This window comes from Sorex araneus, chromosome X (assembly GCF_027595985.1).
Source record: "Sorex araneus isolate mSorAra2 chromosome X, mSorAra2.pri, whole genome shotgun sequence".
NCBI lineage: Eukaryota > Metazoa > Chordata > Mammalia > Eulipotyphla > Soricidae > Sorex > Sorex araneus.
In genome coordinates, this window is record NC_073313.1 from 260,629,302 (window position 1) to 260,650,125 (window position 20,824).

Here is a 20,824-nt window from a genome sequence, read left to right on the forward strand (position 1 = left end):
CTGGTGTGCATAATTGTGGTGGAAAACTACTGTTCTATCTTACAGACACTGAAAATGGAGAAATGAATATTGTTTGGGGGGGCAGAAGTGATAAAAGACATAGGTATATTGCTTGATTTTTGTTGTTGTCATTTGTTTGTTTTGACTACACCTGACACAAAACATGCTGGCCGGTGTGGCTGGAATTAGTACTCGTCAGCCTTTTTACACCTGCAGACTGACGCCCCTTCAGAGAGTAGTAGTTGAAAACTACTGATTTAAACATGAGTTCATTTTCTTCCCCAGTTCTGGAGGCTAGACGCCCAAGATCAAGGTGCCAGCACGCTTAGTTTCAGCTGAGAACTCTAGTAGTTTGTAGCCAGATGTTGGCTCCTGCAAGACCTTACTTATCTAAACCTGATCATCCACCAAAGATCCGTGTCTAAATTTTGTCGCAAGGAAGGTGGGGTGTTAACCTATGGGTGAGGCTGGGGACAAAGTCCCTTCCCTCGCAGTTCCTCTTGGGTATGGATAGTGGGTTTATTTTTAAAAACCCCCATTTCCGTGGTATCTGTGCAGAGCAGCTGTATCTTCATTCTCATGTGCCCTTCTGTGCTTCAGAAGCTGTGTCAGTTAGCCCTATAGCTTGATTTCAGAACAAGTTTGCATTTAGGCCTGTGAGCACATCCTGTCCTCTTTAATCAGGCCATCCCGCTGCCATTCCACGGTCAACACAGACACGTCACGCACGGAGGCGGACCTGAGAAATTTCCCTGGCCTTCACAGCGGGCCGTGGGCCGGAGGACTCCTGCTGTGGAGAAATTAGTCAGACCTTGTTTAGGACCCGCATTCCTGGATTGGCTGGTCTAGAAACAACAGAGAAGAGCAGTGGGTAGAGAGGAGGAGCCAGCTGCCTCTCCAGCGGAACACAGCGCTGTCTGGAGTAAGGTTCACTGCCCAGGTGGAGACTAATTGGCCAGCACGCTGAGATGTAATTGTGGGTATGTGGGTGATCGCACCTACCTAATCTGTACTTAACTAACCAGACTGGTTAATGGCCAATTCTGGTGGGCCAGTGACAGGTGCAGCCCTTGGGTCGCCTGTATCGGGTGTCTCAGGTAATGAGGACCCGGGCTTATTTTTTGAAAAAAGAACGATCACATTGTACAAAATTGCAAAACAGTCCTATGTTCTGGATTAAAAAGTGATAATCAATCAGTGTAATTTTTTTCTTTTGAGTGCTTCTTACTAAATAGAAGAGCTCCGTGTAATATGTTTATAGAAAATAAGTGCTTTTAATCTGGAAAGTTAATGACCAAATGTAGCAATTATTTTTATTTGATTTTTTTTCCTTCCTAATATTTTTTCATTAAAATAATAATGAACCCGTTGCAGCACATTTATTTCCCCTTGGAGCATTTAGAATATGCACTTTGGCCCATTTGAAATTTTTCTTCAACAGACACTATTGGAAATAAATGTTACACAATTAAATATTCACTTTCAACTAATAAGATAATAAATCACATCTCTGGAGATTTCTGATGTATTTACTTAATGCATTCATTTTAGTATTTTAAGGAGGGTATTTTTAAGTAGAAAGTTCTTTATGTTTGCTAATTTTTCCTTTTCTATAGTATTAAGTGACTTTTAGTTAAAAGTCATAGGAGTTAAATGGGCAAGAGGATTGATTCCATTTACATTCAGGTTTGGTTCAGATTATGCAAAATGAAGACAGTGGGTGCTATGAATTGAAATCATTAGTACGTCAATTATTCCCTGATAACCAGCTGAGAACAGGCAGCTGAATGTCTCAGGGTTTCTTCCATTTAAAATTGGCTGGCTTCTCATTAGCCTATATGAGAGAGAAAATAATTTGATTCTAATTTATCTCTCTTTAAATAGACATTGTTCCCCTCTGAATTCAATAGGAGAGCATTTTAATTTTGTAGTCATTCATAACTCACAGGTCAAATAAATAACAAATTTTATTTCTAGCAATATATGTCTCTTCTATTATTTATATTACTGTTTCGATTTGGGCCATTATTTCTGTCACTATATTCCTTGATTCTAAGATTTTTCCCCCCTTATCTTTTAAGGGAAAAATAGGTCATAAATATAATAAAGATAACATTAAATAAAAAACTAGCAGGGAAGGTAAGGGTTATTTAACAAATGGTACTTGAAGAATTTTTCAAAAATTACTAGACTAAGCTAAAGTTAGAGCTTTATTTCATTATATTCCGCAGCGTTTGTTTTTTTTTTTTTTTAGAACAGTTTCTTGTTTAGATGTTTTGAAAAAACAGGATTTTAAAAGTGCCTAAATACGCCAGGGAAATTTCTGAGCTTAAAAGTGATGAACATAAATCTCAGATGCAAGCAGAAACAATGTTCTTTTCAGATTCAAATATGTTACGAATGAAAACAAAGGCCAAAAAAGGAAAAATAAGGAAATACAAGGTTACTCTTTTGTGGAGTGCAGTACCAAGTGCAAGAAAAATACCAGCAGCCAGATCAGAAAAGTCCACTAATTGATGATGAACAGGAAAAAATAAATCAGCAGCTAATGTATAACATCAAACTCATTTGTTATGCCAAATAAGGGAAAATTGGGAGAAGAAGCTATTTCACTCACAAAATTAATAGAAATAAAACATTTCACTGTTGTTGAGGGTTTGGTTAAAAGGGAGTTTATGAAAAATTCTAATGGGTTGTACATTGGTATAAACATTTTGGAAAATCATTTGGTCATATGTATCAAGAACTATAAAAGGTTTATATCCTTTACTGCACTAATTACATCTCAAGGAAACTGTTTGAGTTACAAAACCCAGAATATAGAAAAAGATTGACATGAATTCATTCCTTGTTATGAAGTATTGGAGAAATTAACAGCATTAACAGTCCATTCATAGATAAGTAGTTTAATTAATCATGATGAGATAAAATATATATGTCACTAAAATGGTATCTTTCAAAGATTATTTTAATGAAGTTGTCAATTCTTAAAAGGTAGAAAGTAGAATACAAAGTGTTATAAAATGAAATTTCAGATTATTTTTCCCAAAGTAGGGATAGTCACAGAGGGTTAGAAAAAATGCACACGCAGTTTTTATTAATGCTTATAGAATAGTCACTAATATAATAAGCACTCCAGCTTATGGAATTAATGTATTATCTTTTCTTAAAACTTTTTGGGGCTGATTCTCTGTTGTGAGCATGCATTATATGCAGGGGAAAATGGAGGTATTAAAATATAAATATAGTATGTTTTGTTGAGTCTTGGAGAGCGCTGCCAAGTTCTGTGAGGGCAGAGACCTCGGGCCTTTGGCTGCGTGGCCTTCTCGTCTGAAACAGAGCCTGGTACATCACAGGGACCCAGGAAATGGAAGGTCGTTGAGGAAAGCCAGAGTTTGCTGCTGGAGAAAGGGCAAAGTCAGTAGTTGAGCTGTCGCCCCAAGCCCCGAGGTCTTTGGCAGCAGAAGCCAGAGAGCTGGAAGGCAGAGATTCCAAGGAGAAGAAGGAAAACCAAGCAGGTAGAAGAGCTGGAGAGACAGACGCCTCGGCCCTCCAGCAGGACACCAGCCGCACACAGGAGGCGGCAGGCACCTTCGAAAATACTGTCGTACAGGCCGCGTGCGGTGGCCAGAAAGTGGTAACACAGATGAGGGAAAGTGAAGCATAAGAAAAACAACAGCCCCAAAGATTAATACCTTTTGGAAATGTAAATAGCTGCTCATTAAGAAGACACTTGGGGAACAAAAGACTTAATAGGAACTCTGGTAAATGCCGAGGTGTTTATTATAATATAGGAAGTAAGTTAAAAGTCAGTGACTTAAATCTTCAACCTAAGAAGCTAGACCAGGAACAAACACATAGAAAATGAGAGGAAAATGGAATTGATGAGACCTACATTTAATAAATCCAAAAGGGAAAAAAAATCATAGAAATTATTATGTCAGAGATGTGCCTTTGAAAAGACCAAATAGGCAGGCTTCGGGCTGGAGCAAGAGTACATCAGGTAGGGCGTTTGCCTTGCATGCAGCCGACCCTGCTCTGCTCACTGTCATCCCCTATGGTCCCCTGAGCACTGCCAGGAGTAGGCCCTGAGTGCAGAGCCAGGAGTAGGCCCTGAGCATCGCCAGGTGTCGCCCCTCCCCACACTGGAACTTGTGGTCTCTTGTCCAAGTCTTGTACCATCCAGCGAATGTCCATTGCTCCATTGCTCAGGGCATCGGCAGGCTGCAGCTTTCGAGGGGCCATTTCCCACAGCTGTGGATTTGAATGAAGCAGTTCTTTCACTCGGAGGGTACAGGTCACTGTGTTGCCAGACCTAGTAATCTGAACCCTGAATAAACTATCTCCCTTACAGCCTCCTCCTCCTCCTCCTTCTCCTCCTCCTCTTCTTCCTCCTCCTACTCCTTCTCCTCTTCTTCCTCCTCCTCCTCCTTCTCCTCTTCTTCCTCCTCCTCCTCCTCCTTCTTCTCCTCCTCCTCCTCCTCTTCTTCCTCCTCCTACTCCTTCTCCTCTTCTTCCTCCTCCTCCTCCTCCTTCTCCTCCTCCTCTTCCTCCTCGTCCTCCTCTTCCTCTTCCTCCTCCTCCTCCTCCTCTTCTTCTTCCTCCTCTCTCCCCTCCCAAGTGATTTTGTGAAGTGTGATGTACCATTGGGTAAAAATACTCTAGGACTCGCTAATGAAAGACAGTGTGTACAGAATCTGCTTCTCTAGCACATATTTTTATAGATGTTGAAACTGCTGTTGTCAAATAGTATTTTAAAAACTGTCAGGTGTGTGTGTGTGTGTGTATGTGTGTGAGCGTGTGTGTGTGTGTGTGTTTCAAATGGGTCTTAAATTATTCAGTACCACAGACTGCGGGGGAAAAAAATGACTATAAAATGTGCAGTGTTTTTTTTTTCTAGAGGATATACAGGTTTTGCCCGTGATTTGAAAACGAGCACTTGTCTGATCCATGTTTTTGCTAATCACCTTGTAACCAACGTGGTAACTGATGGGAGTTTGCTGTTACGACTCTGGCTGTGGCTTTTGCTTTGCTCTTGGCTTACTTTTCCCGGGTACAGGATTGCCTGGAAGTCATTTCCTCACGGTACCTGGACTAGCCAGGACCCTAATAGTCTTTGTCTCACTCCAGTTGACCATGACTCGTGGCCGCCTCCTTCCTTTTTCCTGCCTTTCACGTGCTGTGGAGTGGAAGTGAGGATCAAGTCGACAGGAAGAGTTCCCTGGGAACAGGGTTCCGTTCCACAGTGCGGCCCATTCAGCAGTTAGTGGAACAGCTATGTAGGGCATTAGGCACCTTCTGCCTGCTGCAAGATTATGGTCGGGCATGAAAAGGTAAAGGATTATGAAAAGGTAAAGGTTATGGATTGTTGTGAATCTGACCTACAGTTCTCATCACGCTTCAAACCTCCCCCCTTACTTTCTCCAGACCCCTTTTCTTTGTCACTGTTGTTGCAATGGTTGGGGGTCACACTTGTTTGGTTGCATTGCATGCTGGGAACCATGTATCTGGGCATGGTGCTTGCACATTTGGTCACTGTGCACGCGTTTGTTGCAGTGCTTATACACAGATTTGCCAGGGATCATGTCATTTCATTGTGCTCACACTCGTGGTCACGTGCTGGGCTAGAGTGAGTCGCAGTGCTCACTGGGGCCACACGTGAGTTGCAGTTCTCTTGCACAGCTCTCTGTGCCAGAGATTACACACCGTGTTGTAGTGTCAGCATTGGTTCAGGGAGGGAGGTTGTCCAGATACCACAGTTGCTGGGACTATGTACATACAGCACCTCTGTGGTTACAAGACAGGGCCTTTAGCCACTGAGCCACACCCTCCTCTCCATCCCCTATTTCTTTTATTAGGGAGTAACAGAGGAAAGCTTATTTGTATGAACAAGCCCTGTACTGTGTACAGAAATGGCCTCCTCGTCTACCTTCTCCTTGTTCTTATCATTAGGAATACTTTTTGGCTTTGATGATCCCACTCAGCTGCTTTCCTAATAATGGTGGCATTAATCGTGTGTAGTTATCAGATCTCTAGTGTGAGCTATTTTGGAGTTAGAGTGAAATGATTTTTCACACCACGAGATTGAAGATGTTATTTGCCGGGACTGAGAAGTGACCGAAGCTATAGCTGTGAGGATTGTAGGGCTGTGCATTGTAGGGTTGGATACAAGAAGGATGCAAAAGCCTCTCTTGGGACATGGAGTTTAAAACAGTTTGCATCATTGCTGGACTTGAAAGATTTGCCCAAAGAAGTGGTAGAAGTTCATTGGAAAGGCATACATTTTCACTCCAGAATCTCTGAGCACACCCAGTCTGTCTGCTGTTAAGTGTCTTGAGTGAGCTGATGGTACACCATTTGGCACAGATTTGCTTATTTAAGATTTTTATTATCTAATCACTGTGAGATAGACCCTTACAATCACTGTATCACTGTCATCTCATTGTTCGTCAATTTACTCGAGGGGCACCAGTAACATCTTTATTCCTCTCAGCCCTGAGATTTTAGCAGCCTCTCCTTACTCGTCTTTCCCAATGATTGGAGGCTCTTTCAGGGTCAGGGGAATGAGACCTATCATTACTGTTTTTGGCATATCGAATACGCCACGGATAGCTTGCCAGGTTCTGGGGCCCTTACAAAGCTGTTCATAATTAGGTTTCATTCATGCAGTGTTTCAACACCTATCCCTCCACCAGTTCCATTTCCCAGAACCCAGTGTTCCTGATTTCCTTCACATCCCTATCCCCACCACCACCCCCAGCCTGCCTCTTTGAAAAGCACTTCTCTCTCTCTCTCTCCCCCCTCTCTCTCCCCCTCTCTCTCTTAACTTCCCAGCCCCGCTTCTTAAAAAAATTTTATTAGTGAATCACCATGAGGCACAGTTACAAACTTATGAACTTTTGTGTTTGCATTTCAGTCAGACAGTGATCATTTACCCATCCCTCCACCAGTGCCCATTCACCTCCACCAGTGATCCCAGTATCTCTCCCACCACTCCCACCACCCCACCCTTCCTCATCGCCAGGGCATTCATTCCCTTTTGTTCTCTCTCCTTTTGGGTGTTGTAGTTTGCAATAGAGGTATTGAGTGGCCTTCATGTTTGGTCTGTGGTCTACTTTCAGCTCGCATCTTCCAACCCAAATGGGTCCTCCCAACATCCTCTACTTGGTGTTCCCTTCTCTATCTCAGCTGCCTTTTCCCCCAGCATAGGAGGCCAGTTTCCAAGCTGTGGCCACGCCCCTTTTTAAGCACTGTAGTTTGAATTACAAACTACACTGTAGTTTGAATTAAAGGTGATCTGGTATATCCCTTTACTTACTTTTAACACTCAGTTCTTGTCCAGCATGATCATTTCCAGCTATTGTTGTCATCCTGGTCCCTTCTCTATCTTACCTACCCCCTACCCGCCACACACTTGTGGTTGATTCTAACCATTGACCAGTCCTCCTAGTCTGTTTTCCCTCTCCATGGATATGTCTTCTAATATATATATATTAGAAGACATATATATTAGAAGACATATATATTTTTTAATATACGACAAATGAGTGCAGTCATTCTATATATGTTCCTCTCTTTCTGACTCATTTCACTCAGCATGATACTCTCCAAGCCCATCCATTTATAGGCAAATTATGTAACTTCATTTTTTCCTAACAACTGTGTAGAATTCCACTGTGAGATGAGGCAAAGATTGTTGATGGCCGTATTTCACATGCCGCACAACTGGCTCTCTCTCTCTGTTGGGTCTGAAAGACTGGTCCCGGCCACTGACCCCCGTGGGGGTGAGGGTGACTCCCAGCTCGCGAGCAGCCTCCTCACGGGCGCCAGAGTATTCTGAGGTGTTCCTCCAGAGTTGTTATTTTTCATAGTGGATGCAGTTTCCTTTTGATCTGGATTTCATAGGTTTTTATCTGTTTGTTTCACAAGGGTTCCTTCGGACTGAGTTCAGAATCAACAGCTCAGCAAGGACTGGGTGGGGAATGGTAGCAGACGCGCTTAGGAAATGATAAGGGAGACCCAGAGCATCAGTGCAGCAGTTGTTTCCTTAAACTTGCAGAAGGCTTGTGTCATCTTACAGATGTTTTGGCAAGGGGTATACATTTGAAGCGTGATTAGATTATTCCACCTTTTTGGTGTTTTGGAGTGGAAACTCGAGCCTCTGTGTTTTAGAACATGCATCACACAAGCAGTGACAGGGTCCTGTCATCCTTTTGGCATTTCACTCTCATGCTCCTCTGTTGCAGATTGTACATCCTCCTGCTGTTTGCACAGGTGCTGAGATGCCCCGCCCCCCCCCCCCCCCCCCCCCGGGAAGAGCTCTGGGCAGGGATTCATCCCTGCACGCCTTGATGGAGTGCCACTCCAGCTTCCTCCCCAGCGTCGTCCGTTTTAACACCCTGAACCTAGGCTTCTTTTTTTTTTTTTTTTTGGAAGTCTCTGTTCCTCAGCTGTCTAATGGGTATGGTAATAGTGCCTGTCTCCGGGGCGTCTGGGAGGATTGGAGTCACAGGCAGAACAGCCCTGAAGTTCTGCGTTGCCGTCTGAGCCTTCCCGTGGAGTCCCCCTCAGGTGTCTTCTGTGGCTCTGACAGGCGTGGTAGGGAAGCCGCGCTGTGTCACAGCAGGCAGGGAGGGCAGCTCAGAGCCCTTCACAGAGACTCCTCTGGAAGAATGTGCCAGCTCGAGGGGGGCGGAGGGGCGGAGTTCCGGTCTCATGTCACAGCATCTGGGAAGTGGCCAGCTGCATTGCACCGGTTAGAAGCAAGTCTCAGGTGCTCTACCTCCTCCTTTCCAGCTCTGGGCGTGAGACCGAAGGAGAATGTCACCTGCGTGGTCCACCTTGGACTCCGTTCCCCTTGGCTTGACTTCCGGGTGACTCTGCCTGGATACAGCACTGACATGCAGCTCCTGTCCCTGTCACTCAGGGCTGGCAGTTCCAAAGAAGAATCTCAACCCAGCTACTTGTCTCGGTGGCAGCCGACTGCGAATCTGCAGCCCCGCGGTCAGGACGCTTGGTTTCAGACCAGGGGAATGGACTTTGGCAGGTGTAAGAGCGCTCAAGGGTGCATTGGCAGGAGAGGAGGTAGCTTCTAGACGCGTGGGGAGCCTGGAAGTGGGGGGCGGAAGACAGCTGGGAGAGCTCGATGGTTATTTGTTGCCCCTGGCCTTTGCGTCCTGGCCTCTAGTGATCGACTGAAAGATTCGAGGTGTCTGCTCTGGCCACGTCAAGGTTTCGGAGCCGCATCTGCTCCCCAGGGAGGTGGGACAAAACAGCAGCGTGCGATGTCGAGGCACGCCCTCCTCTCAGTCAGACCGTGGATGCGGCCTCCGGAGGAAGAATTTTTATTCAGACCAGATTTAACCACCAGTGGAATTTGCTCTTTTTTCTGAGATTGCAGGCCTGCTCGGTGACCCGGCATCCCCTGGCCGCATCTTCGCGCTGGACCAGGGGGTGCAGCGAGAGAGGAGCCCGGCCCTTCAGTCTCACCGGCTGGGGCTGGAGAGTGTACAGGGCGCAAACTAGCTGAATTACCAGAGTTTTATAAGCCCAAAGAAGTTGTAAATCTTTTGAAGTGAGTTCATATGTTTTCTTGCATGAATTTTCAAAGCTGTATACTCAGTCCCTCGTTGCATTGAAGTAGAATATATTAGAACCAACATCGCAAGAAGGGAAACAGATGTCACTTCTCTGGGGTAATTTGTAAAGAGACTTGCCTACGCTTCCCCCCCCCCGCCCCCGCCCCTTATTGGTATAGCATGGCAGTAGAAGTATCACTGTTAGAATTTGAAATTTCATGTAAGTTTGGAGGCCCTCGACCCCAGCAGGTTAAAAGTCACCTGGGAAATTAAAACCAACAAAACCCAAGAATAACCAAAAGAAAGAACATGTCAGAGGCTTATTCCAGAGCAGCTTTGCAGATGTTTGGGGAATAGAACTGTGATCCAGGGAACTGTGATCGCTTCAAGAGCCAGCGTGAAACCAGGCTGGGGAACCAGCAGCTCACCCTCCTGCCCGTCCACTCAAGTCATGGCGTCTATGTCATAACGTGTAGATGTTATGTCCGTGGTGCCTCTGCCAACTTCCCCTCCGGTCTCACTCTCCTGAGGATCCCTTGATGAATCCTCAGTTAGACTCTACAACTTCAGAAAGGCCGGCCGACTTTGCTTTTTTCCAGGAGGACTCCGTTTCATAAATGCCCCAGAAGGCCGAGCTCACAGGAGTGAGTATCTGTTTCCTTCATAACAGTAGCACATGTTAAGATCAGGCTATAAACAATCCTGCTTCTCTTTCAGTTCACATTCACTTTTGGAGGTGATGTGCAAATAATCATTCACGTGGTATCTAGGGGAAGAAAAAAAAATTTTTTTTTTCCTTTTTGGCGATCCTAATTGCACATGGCAGAACATCTTTCATGTGCCAAGTCGCATTTATTCTCCTGCAGCGCAATGTGGAAGCGATCACGGCCTCTTTCAAATCTTCCAACTTCCCATGTGCATTTCAGTTGTGGTGGGAAGTTTTCCTGCGTATCAGTCCAAGATGTGGGTGATTTACTCGGAATCCCTGGAATGTGAGCGCTGTGCAGTCACATGAGACCCACTTAGGAAAGAAGCGCAGTTGGAGGCCTCGTGATTAAAGGTTATCCACGGAACCTTTAATACGCATTGGCCAGGCGCAGGGGCCTCCGCTGGCTCGGGGGCTTGGTCCTCGCCAAGGGCTTTGGAAACCTGTGAGGTGGTTTTCCTTGGAATGATGGGCAGAGGTGCAGTGCCGCAGGGCGGGTGCGGTATTGACAGCCCCCTAGAACAAGAATGGTCCTGCTGTATCTCCCTGCCGCCTCCCCCTCCACCTCCCCCCAAAAAATCTATTGAAAAAAGATTATGTAGGTGGGAAAGCTGTTTATGATTATCTGAGTCTAAAACCTAATTGTGTTTTTCATATAAACACAAAGGGTTTTTTTTGTTTGTTTATTTGGGTTTTTTTTTTTTGGCATGGATTTAATGTACAAGGACTTTTCCAGGAAAATTGTAAATTGAATTGTAAATGTAACCTAAGGGAAAATTGTGCTTCGCTGTATTCGGAGTCAAATGTTCTGTACCCACCCATAAAATCTGGTCCTGCTGGAGGCCTGCTGGTGGCATCCCAGAAGGTCCTTCCTGTGTTGGTTACTCTCACCCTTTGAGGTGACAGGCCCATTTCACGTGCTCTGGGGCGGCAGGGCTGAGCATTTAGAATCCCTCCTGGTGTAGGGCGTGATTTGAAAGCTCACATTCTCATCCATACAGTCCGGCTACTGCCAGGGCTTGAAGTCGGGCGGATCGCCTGGTGTCTTCAAGCCGGTGAGAAGGGGGCGTGTGGCACGTTCCACTCTGAGCCAAGACAAGTGGCACTACCCAGTGTTGGAGAGGTCCGGACATACTCAGGACGCAGCCAGGTAGCGGCAGGCAGCTCTCGACAGCAGAAGGCCAAGGATGGCACAGTGGCCGCTGGGGGCAAAGGGACTGGCATGTGCAGAGTCCCAGAGAGCAGAAACCGGAAACCTGGTGGGAGAGAGGGGTGGGGGGCGGGGCGGGTACTCAAAGGCCATTAAGCCTGGCTTGTCTGTTCTGGGACCCCTGTGCAGGCGGTAGGGCGTATCCCTCGGCTTTACCGTCTGGGATCAAGCTTGCTCATTGGTCCTTTCCTTAGTCCTTTCCATGGTCCTTTTCGGTGACTGACCACGCTGGGGCAAGACCCCCAGCTCAGAGAGGTGCATCTGAGCAAGGTTCCTGGGGGTGCCAGTGAGTCAGAGCAGCGTGTGGGCCCAGGGTCCCCTGTCCCGTGTCTGTGCGCTCAGTGCTTTACCCAGTAGTCCAGAACAGACGGCCAGCGTTGGACAGGTTGCATCGCCTTCCCGTGCGCATGTATGAGTGCTCTAGGATGCAGATGTGTGACGCGTGTGGCGGGAAGTGTGCGCAGACCTCAAGGTCAGCGTTTCATGACTCTCCGCTGTCTGTGCCCCACTAAAAATGTGCATGGGGGAGTCCCTTTCCTTTCTTTTGTGTATGATCTCACATACCCATGGCTTTCGTTGGATTTGGTACAAACCTTTGTTTGTTTTGCAGGAGATTGGAATAATGGAACGACACAGGTCCTAGAGAAGTATAGTAATACTGCAAAGCTAGCGGTTACGATTTGTATCTAGAGTGCTGTTTAAAGACATTTGCATGTGCAAAGTGGAGAAAGGGTTTTTGTTTGTTTATTTGTTTGTTTAATTTTGTTTTTGTGCCACACTCAGCTGTGCTCAGGGCTTCCTTCTGGCTCTGTGCTCAGGGAACACTCCTGGCAGCGCTCGGGGGACCATACGGGGTGCCATGATTGAACCCAGGGCAGCCACCTGCAAGGAAAGCACTTTACCTGCCCCTGCTCCTGAGAAAAAGGTCATTACAGCCTTGCCTAACAGCAGCGAGCAATTTAGACTTGACCATCACATTGAAGAGAGAAATACTGATCTGTACTTGGAACCTTGCTCGGTTTCTCTCCTTTGATTTTTAAAAAGATAAATTACTAAAATACTGTTCTAAGAAGTTTGGGAAACGGGGTTATTCCTCCCCCCCTCCCATCATTTGTTACTATCATTGTACTTTTCCTTTTCATGTTTTTGGCATAAAACAATGATCTGCGTTCTGTATAAAAAGATATACCAATAAAAGCATATTGATAGACAAGTATAGCAGTCAAGTAGAATTAAATGTGGGGCCAGTATTGTGACTGAGTCTTGTTTCAATTTTGGTCTTGGTGTCCACTTGCCTACTGAGTGGCCTTACTGGTCTGCTTTTACTGGCCTCACTTATATCTGTTTTCCGAGTGGCAGCAGTGACCATTTAACAATGCTCCAGTCATACCCTAGTGCACTTAAGCAACCAGCTGAGCCATTTTCCTGGGGCCCGTAAGGGTGTCCTCTCTTCTTTTTAATTTTTTTTTTATTAGTGACTCACCATGAGTTAGAGTTACAAACTTATGAACTTTCATGTTTGCATTTTATTTATATCCCTCATGGAACAATAAATGGCCATGAATAGCTAAAGCAATTCTTGGGAAAAGGACGATGGGAGGCATCACCCTCCCCAACCTCAAACTCTACTATAAAGCGGTAATAATCAAAACAGCATGGTACTGGTCCAAACGCAGATCCACAGACCAATGGAATGGGGTGGAATATCCCTACACACAACCCCAATTGTATGAACATCTAATCTTTGAGAAGGGAGCAAGAAATGTGAAGTGGAGCAAGGAAAGCCTCTTCAACAAATGGTGCTGGCATAACTGGATAGCCATTTGTAAAAAAATGGGTTTAGATCTCGACCTATCACCATGCACAAAATTCAGATCAAAATGGATTAAAGACCTCAACATCAGACCAGAATCCATAAAGTACATTGAAGACAAAGTTGGCAAAACTCTCCACGACATTGAAGCTATTGGTATATTCAAAGATGACATGCCACTGACCATCCAAGAGTCTCCTCTCTTAACCCGTCTTTCCAAGCTCTTCTTGTGGGGGACCCGTGGCCTGGTTCACTGTGCCGTAGTATCCAGTCACCGTCTCCTTCAGACTTGGGTTCATCCTCTAGCTCTGCCACACGTGCCTGCCTCAAGCTCCCTCCACACCCTCCTCTAACTCCTGTCGAGGTGGCTTTCCATCCACTTCCGGACCTCTGACTCCCTCTGTCACACCTACTGCAACTTTGGGTTGCGGTTCTTGTATGTGTCTCTTTCCCCCACCAGGGTATAAGCTCCACAGACAGCGTCTCTCTTATTCACGGAGTGTTCAGCCAGGAAGTAGCTGCTGCCGAATGAGTGAATGCAGCCCTCTTGAATCAGCCCATGGAATTATCAGGCCAAAGGGCATGAGATTGAGAGCCAAGAAATTTCTAGGCATCATCTATTCTGGAAGCCCTCTTGTAAAGGAGATGTTTCCTGCCTTTGCTGTTCCCTTGTCTTCAGCCAGACCATGTTTGTCAGAGACTCAAGTCGGGAAGCCCCTGCCCTCTGTCTGAGGCTGGTGCTGTGTTTAATAAACCGCCATGGAGAGTAAAGGTTTGCCAGTGAAACTACCTCTGGGGGTTTTAATGTTGGAAGATGGCTGGTTTTTTGCTTTTGGAGCAAATGATGGCAAGAGGGGTGTGCCAGGGAGAGCCGGTAAACACAGAGCGATTGTACAGACCAAGGCCCTCCCAGATTGCCCTTGCCAAAGACACATTCTGGTCTGCAGCTGGAAAAGCATCACGGACAAACTGGACACTTCTAGAGCAGAACATTTAAGGGGAAAGCAGTTTTATCAAGATTGTTCCTTGTAGGAGTAATGTTCAAACACCTGAACCAATGTCACTGCATCTTGTGGCTGTAAGACCTGTCTGGGACCGTTCATGAAGATTCCCAGATCTCAGAATTTCTGATTGATTTGGTCCTTGCCTGGTATTAAGTGTTTTCCAGGAGGAAATTATGCAACGTGTGATAGGACAGGTCACTTCCAGCCGATTGCTCTTCCTTACCTCATTCCCTTACCTTGTCCAACATTGAGCACTGTCTAGTTATCACCTTTACGAGGTCTTTGACTCTGCAGACACGTGTGATTGTGTCTCAGAGTAACGTGTTTCCTGCTCTCAGAGCTGTGTCAGACAGGGCAGCTACCTCTGCTGCAGAGGAAGTTTGCCCTTTGGAAATGGGGAACCTTTCTAGCTCGCTGGAATGTTCAGTCGTTGCTTTGACTTCGCATTCTCAGCAGTGGCACGTGAGTGCAGGAACACTTTGCAGCTAGCGCTGACCTGAATCTTCCAAAATAACCTCCGATTTTTCTGTTTTTCTCTTTTGTTTTTGTTGCACACTGTGACTTACACTACTCTTAGGAATGACGTTTCCTGCATGTTGGCAGACTCTAAGGGAGGATTATCCGTAAGGGTTGGCATGAGAGGAGCAAACCTGGGGCGTGGGTGTTAATATCGGCTGATCCTTAGCCTGACTGAGACGCTGCGTAATCTTTGTTTCTTCATATGTGCTCAACACACATTCCACATAGATGTCTTCATCCTGATTTTGCTCCGCAGTTGCCTTCCCACCACCCCTCTCCTTTCTAGGCAACTCAGTGTCTGATCTTCACTTCTCATTCTTGGCCTCGGCTTTTACTCCATGTCAGGAAATGAGCACGTGTGTTCCCAGAGGTCCATGGAACAGACAGTAAGGGTCGAGGACTCCTTTCAGTGTTGTAGAGAGACATGAGATCTCAGATGGAAAAGGCACAGAGGGTCTCCAGAAGGGCAAATCGGATAAACCGACTGCTGGGATGATGTTTCGAACTCGAGAGGAGTCTTAGGAGGGAGACTGAAGGCAGCGTGTAGAGGAAGGACTGGGGCTTCTCGGCAGCTGCGGGGCCAACACTTAACTGCACACGTGTAACTAGCAGGATTTATGCTCTGAGACTTTCACCCAAAGAGTTGGGCTTTAGCAAGCAGGTTACACCCTTCCCAGTCAGTGGTACAACCAAGCGTTCGGATGCGTCAGCACACTGATCTAAGAGAATGATCTGAGAATGGTTTCCTCTATAACGGGACTTTTTTTTTTCCCAGTTCACTGCGCAGCACACAAGAGCATTTTGATCGATGCTGGTGCATACTGGTGACAGAGGTCGCCGATTTGTGCTGCATCATGGGTTTGCATCATGAGTTTGCAGCCATTGCTGTGTTACAGGATGTCGTGAGACTTTGTGCAGTGACAGCTTCATGGATGTGTGTTTACTGAGTATCGTGTCCCCTTGCGTTCAATTGAATCTCCTGCTTTGCTCGGACCCATACATGAACGAAAACCACCCCAATACTGTATCCCCACAATGTTGACATCACCCCATGAGGCATTTCCATCTCTTCCTGTTGTTATGAAACCCCTGGAGGTACTTAGACTTGGAACCTATGATGAATCTGAAATCATTCTGTTTGAGATGAATTATTTTATCTATAGGCCAGGATTTTAATTTTATTTATTTAAATTAATAATTAAAATATTTATTGTTTTGGCTTCTAATACTATCAATAATGGTTTATTGTGGACATAATCCAACACCACGCCCATTGCCAGTGTCCCTTCTCCCTCCCCTTCCTCTCGCCCAACCCCCATCTCAATTATGTGTGTCACTTCCACCCATTATGTTGCCTTTGGGTCTCTGTGTATCTGTGTGCCCTGCTGTGAGAGAGATCATTCTGTGTCTTCCCTTTCCTTCAGCATGATCCCCTCCCAGTCAGTGCTCAGGGGACCATGCAGTACAGGGATTGACCCTGCATCGCACATGCTTGCATTCTGAGCTGTCTCTCTAGCCCGCTGGGACTGACTCGTAAAGCAGAATCATGTACAGGTGGACCTTGTCCATCAGAGCACTCGGATATGGGGTCCCTCCCGCAGCCCAAGGCTTCCCAGTGCCCCACAGCAGCCTTGGGCCAGGCACCACCTCCCGTCCCTGCCCTGTGGTCCTGCCCTGCTCGGCTCTTGGCTGCAGGTCAGCAGAGATTCGTCACCTGTTAGGATGAGCAGATAGAGCTCCATTGTCATTGGCACCCCCTTTGTCCCCTCCTTTTGTGTAGCATTAATGGGCAGATTCTCAGTTTTGATTGAATAAGTTCATCATCTTTCATTTTTAAGGTAGAAAAGAGCAGCTTTATAGAGCTGAAAGGAAATGATAAGGACAGCCACTTGTGGGAAGTATGGAAGATGCAGAATGTTGGTGGGTAACGTGCTCTGCTCTCTTCTCTGTCCCCTCCCTTCCCACAGATGCACTCGGGCAACTGTGGTGGAACGCAAACTTCTGAAAGCCATTGAGAGAAGAGATTTATGGAACTGTACTGTGCTCTAAACTGTACATGAGATGCAAGCTTATTTAATAGGTTGAGGTTTTAAGTTGAGCTTTTTTTTCAACTTAAGTTTTAAGTTTTCTCCTATGTTATTTTATATCTACATGATTTACCATAAAGATTGTTTAAGAAGATTTAAAAATAGTGATGCTATTTTATTCTTTTCCATTAAATTTAGATTAATATATATGTATATATATGCATATTTTAAAATTATCTGCTGTCTTCTGTGTATTCCTCAGATTCTTTCTTTGCCTTTTCTAAACTACTTGATGACTTTCAAAATAGCTTAAAAATAGACTATAATTTTTGTTGTTGAATTGTTGAAGAAATGCAGTTTATGCTGTTCTCTGAAAATCAGGCCCAAGTCCTGATGCTATAGCCTTATCCTCAGCTTACACATGTTGTGAAGTAGAGATATTTGATGAAAGTAAGAGCTCTCCTGAAGGAGTATAGGAGTGTGTGTGTGTGTGTGTGTGTGTGTGTGTGAGAGAGAGAGAGAGAGAGAGAGAGAGAGAGAGAGAGAGAGAGAGAGACTCCCTGTGTATGTCTGTATATACTCGGTGTGTGTGTATGACTATCAGTATGTGTGAGACTCCTGTGTGTGTGTGATTATCAGAGTGTATGAGACTCTCAGTGTCTGTGTAGTGTGTGTGAGAGTCTTAGTGTATTTGTGTGTGATTGTCAGTATGTATATGTTTGTACATGTGACCGCTAGTGTGTGAGAAACTCTTGAAGTGTGTAAGGGATGCTCTCTGTGTAGTGTGCATGTCACTTGGAATGGGTGTGTCTGACAGTCACAGGGCCAGCACGTGGTCTGAATTGGCAGTTGTCTCGCCTTTGTGAGGCTTCTTTTCTCTCTTCCTCTGAAGTGTTCTGTTGCTTTTGCTCTTCCTGAGAGCCATAGTTTTGTCACTAGCTCCGAAGCAATGAGGAACACGTGTAGCTGACTCGCTCCCAGGGTCCTTAGCTGCCCACCTCCCTGTGGGTTCCTGTCCTCCTACACCAGCCCCTTGCTGCCAGGGCCATGGGGTTCTTGCTGAGTCCTCCTGAGACAAGGGAGTCTAACGTTTCCCTCATAGCTACATGTGCCCTGTGGTGGCCTCCACACTTGTGAGTGTACATATGTGACTGTCCATGTGTGCAAAGCTCAGAAATCACTATACTTGCTGAGATGTTGAGGATACCACTTCTGCAAGCTGTGAAAGGTCTTCATTTGTTTGTGTGTGTGTGTGTGTGTGTGTGTGTGTGCGTGCGCGTGCGTGCACGTGTACACAGTCACACACACATGGGTCTTTTTTTTTAATTACCCATGCTCAAGCCATAGCCATGCTCAAGGTCCCTCTCCACATGTTCTGACGAGCCTCACACATGGGGGAGCTGGCAGAGGAACCCAGGTATGCGGGACCTGGGGCTGAGATCTCCAAGCCTGCTCAGATCGGAACTGGGCCTTTTCTGCCCAGATCCCCCATTTTCCAGTAGCTAGGCAGTCACACCCAGAAACTGCCCCCAGTGCTGTGTAATCCCATCAAAGACCAACATCCAGAGACTATAAAACCAAGCTCCCGGAAGCGTGCACCCACTTCAAGGCTTCATGACATCTTATAGCCTAATTCTCCCTCTCAGAGAACCTCGCAAGCTACCAAGAGTTTCCTGCCTGCATGGGTGAGCCTGGCAAGCTCCCTGTGGTGTATTCATATGCCAAAACCAGTAACAATAATGGATCTCATTCCCCTGACCCTGAAAGAGTCTCCAATGGGGCACCGTTGGGAAGGACGAGTAAAGAGAGGCTTCTAAAATCTCAGGGTAGGACGAATGGAGACGTTACTGAGATCGCTTGAGAAAATCAACAATCAGCGGGATAATGATGATGATGATGATGATGATGATGATTTTATAAAGTAGTTCACTCTCTTTGATTACAGTTAATATTTAAACACCAATTCCACCACCATTACACCTTCCCACCACCATATTTTGGGTGTTTCCATCCCAAACCCCAATCCCTGCCCCAAAGTAGAACCGAATATAATATTTCCCTCTAAGGTTGTTTGCCTCCTATTTTGAACCCCATCGAATGTGGTGCGGTACTCCTGGAGTATGGGTCGGGTGTGTTCTATGAAGTGTCCCGTTGACATATTAGCGTGCGGTCCAGGAAAAGGTTTGCTTGTGGGTGAGGCTTGCCCCAGGCATGTGAAGAGCGGCCACAAGCAGGGTGGTGGTTGAGTTCTGGAGGTTTTTGGCTGCAGGGTTGGGTCCCTTGGGGCGGGGAGGGGTCCCACCCACCGCCCTTGGGATGCCCCAAGTGAAACAGCCTGGCGCAGGGTCTGGTGGACACGCAAATGGTTTAACTTCAAATTTACCATCACTGTTGCTCCTCCTCCGGGCTAGAAAGATAGCACAGTGGTAGGGCATTTGCCTTGCACGGGGCAGACCCAGGTTCTATTCCTCCGCCCCTCTCGGAGAGCCCGGCAAACTACCGAGAGTATCTCACCTGCATGGCAGAGCCTGGCAAGCTACCTGTGGTGTGTTCGATATGCCGAAAACAGTAACAAGTCTCACAATGGAGATGTTATTGGTGCCCGCTTGAGCAAATCGATGAGCAATGGGATGACAGTGACAGTGACAGTTGTTCCTCCAGGGAGTTTGTAAAAGGCAGCTTAAAAGTCAGACAGACTTTGCTGCCCCGCATGCCATCAGCCTTCACAGGGCACAACTGCCTGGCTGAGGGAAGGAAAGGTGAATCCTTCCCCTGGGCACAGTTTTAGGCGAAGGTGCTGGTCCGCTTAGGCTTGGGCTCCCCTGTGAGGGCTTTGTATGGTGGGTGTCGAAGGGAGGGGGCAGCTGGAGATGACGGTGGGGAGCAAGACCTTGGCCGTGTGGAAAATATTCTGAAGGTGGAGCCATCAGCAGCTGTCTTCAGATGGCGATGGCGTCACTGACTGTTTTAGAATGATGCCAGTGGTGGGTGCTCTAGAGAGCAAGAGCTCCCTGCAGGGGGTGTGGCCTGGAGAGCATTGGGGTGGGGGCGGGGTGCTCTTCCTAGTATTCTTTGGCCCATCCAACATACAGTCTGGTGTCAACATCAGGGATCTGTGTGGGAATGTGTCCTTGGGTGCTTTTGTTACGTCATGGCCTAATCCCAGTAACCAAGAGAGATGCAACCTATAAGACATACCTTGGCATTGTGGCATAGCCTGTAGCTACCACCCTGGCATCCATGTCCCGTCCCTGATCGGATAGTCACCCATGGCCGTACTCAGCTGAGCCATGGCTGGCATTTCGAATTATAGGTGCTCGCCAGGTCTTAGATGCTGTTTTGAGGAGAGTGCCCAATTCAGTGCCCCAGCTCATCTTGTAAGCTTGAAGTTGGCTTTTATGTGTCTTTCTGCTGAACCACTGAAGGATACCCATGAAGACACTTTCAGGGCAGATGTGGGGACATCTCAGTCTTTTCCAGGTCTCTTGCTCTCTGATGCACCGGTCAGTGGTGTGTATTAAAATACAACTCTGGAGCTAGAGCGGTCATGCAGCATGTACTTGCCTTGCATGCAGCCACCCCTGGGTTAGAGTCCTAGAATTCCATATGGTTCCCAGAACACTGCCAGAAGAGATTCATGAATGCAGTTCCATGAGTAACTCCTGGCCCAAACACCCCACCCCACCCAAAAACAAACAAAAACAAACCACAGTTCCTTTCCTCTTAGACACACAGATACCACCTCTCATGGTGACAGGATAATAAGAGATTTAATTAGTAGGAAATCAATCTTATTTAAGTTTGTACTAAGAGATACAGAGAAGAACTGTAAGATATGTGTGTGTGTTTGTGTGTGTGTGTGTATCACTGTATCACTGTTGTCCTGTTGCTCATCAATTTGCTCAAGACGGTGCCATTAACATCTCCATTCACCCCTGTCACGTTCATGTCAAGGAAATGAGGCCTA

The 20,824-nt window shown here is 46.4% G+C and overlaps 1 protein-coding gene across 1 annotated transcript in view; it reads left to right on the top strand.

The window, feature by feature from the left end:
• Nucleotides 1–20,824, top strand: part of RHBDD1 (rhomboid domain containing 1) — a 103,200-nt gene that overhangs the window by 17,685 nt on the left and 64,691 nt on the right. The gene's annotated exons all lie outside the window — the stretch shown is intronic.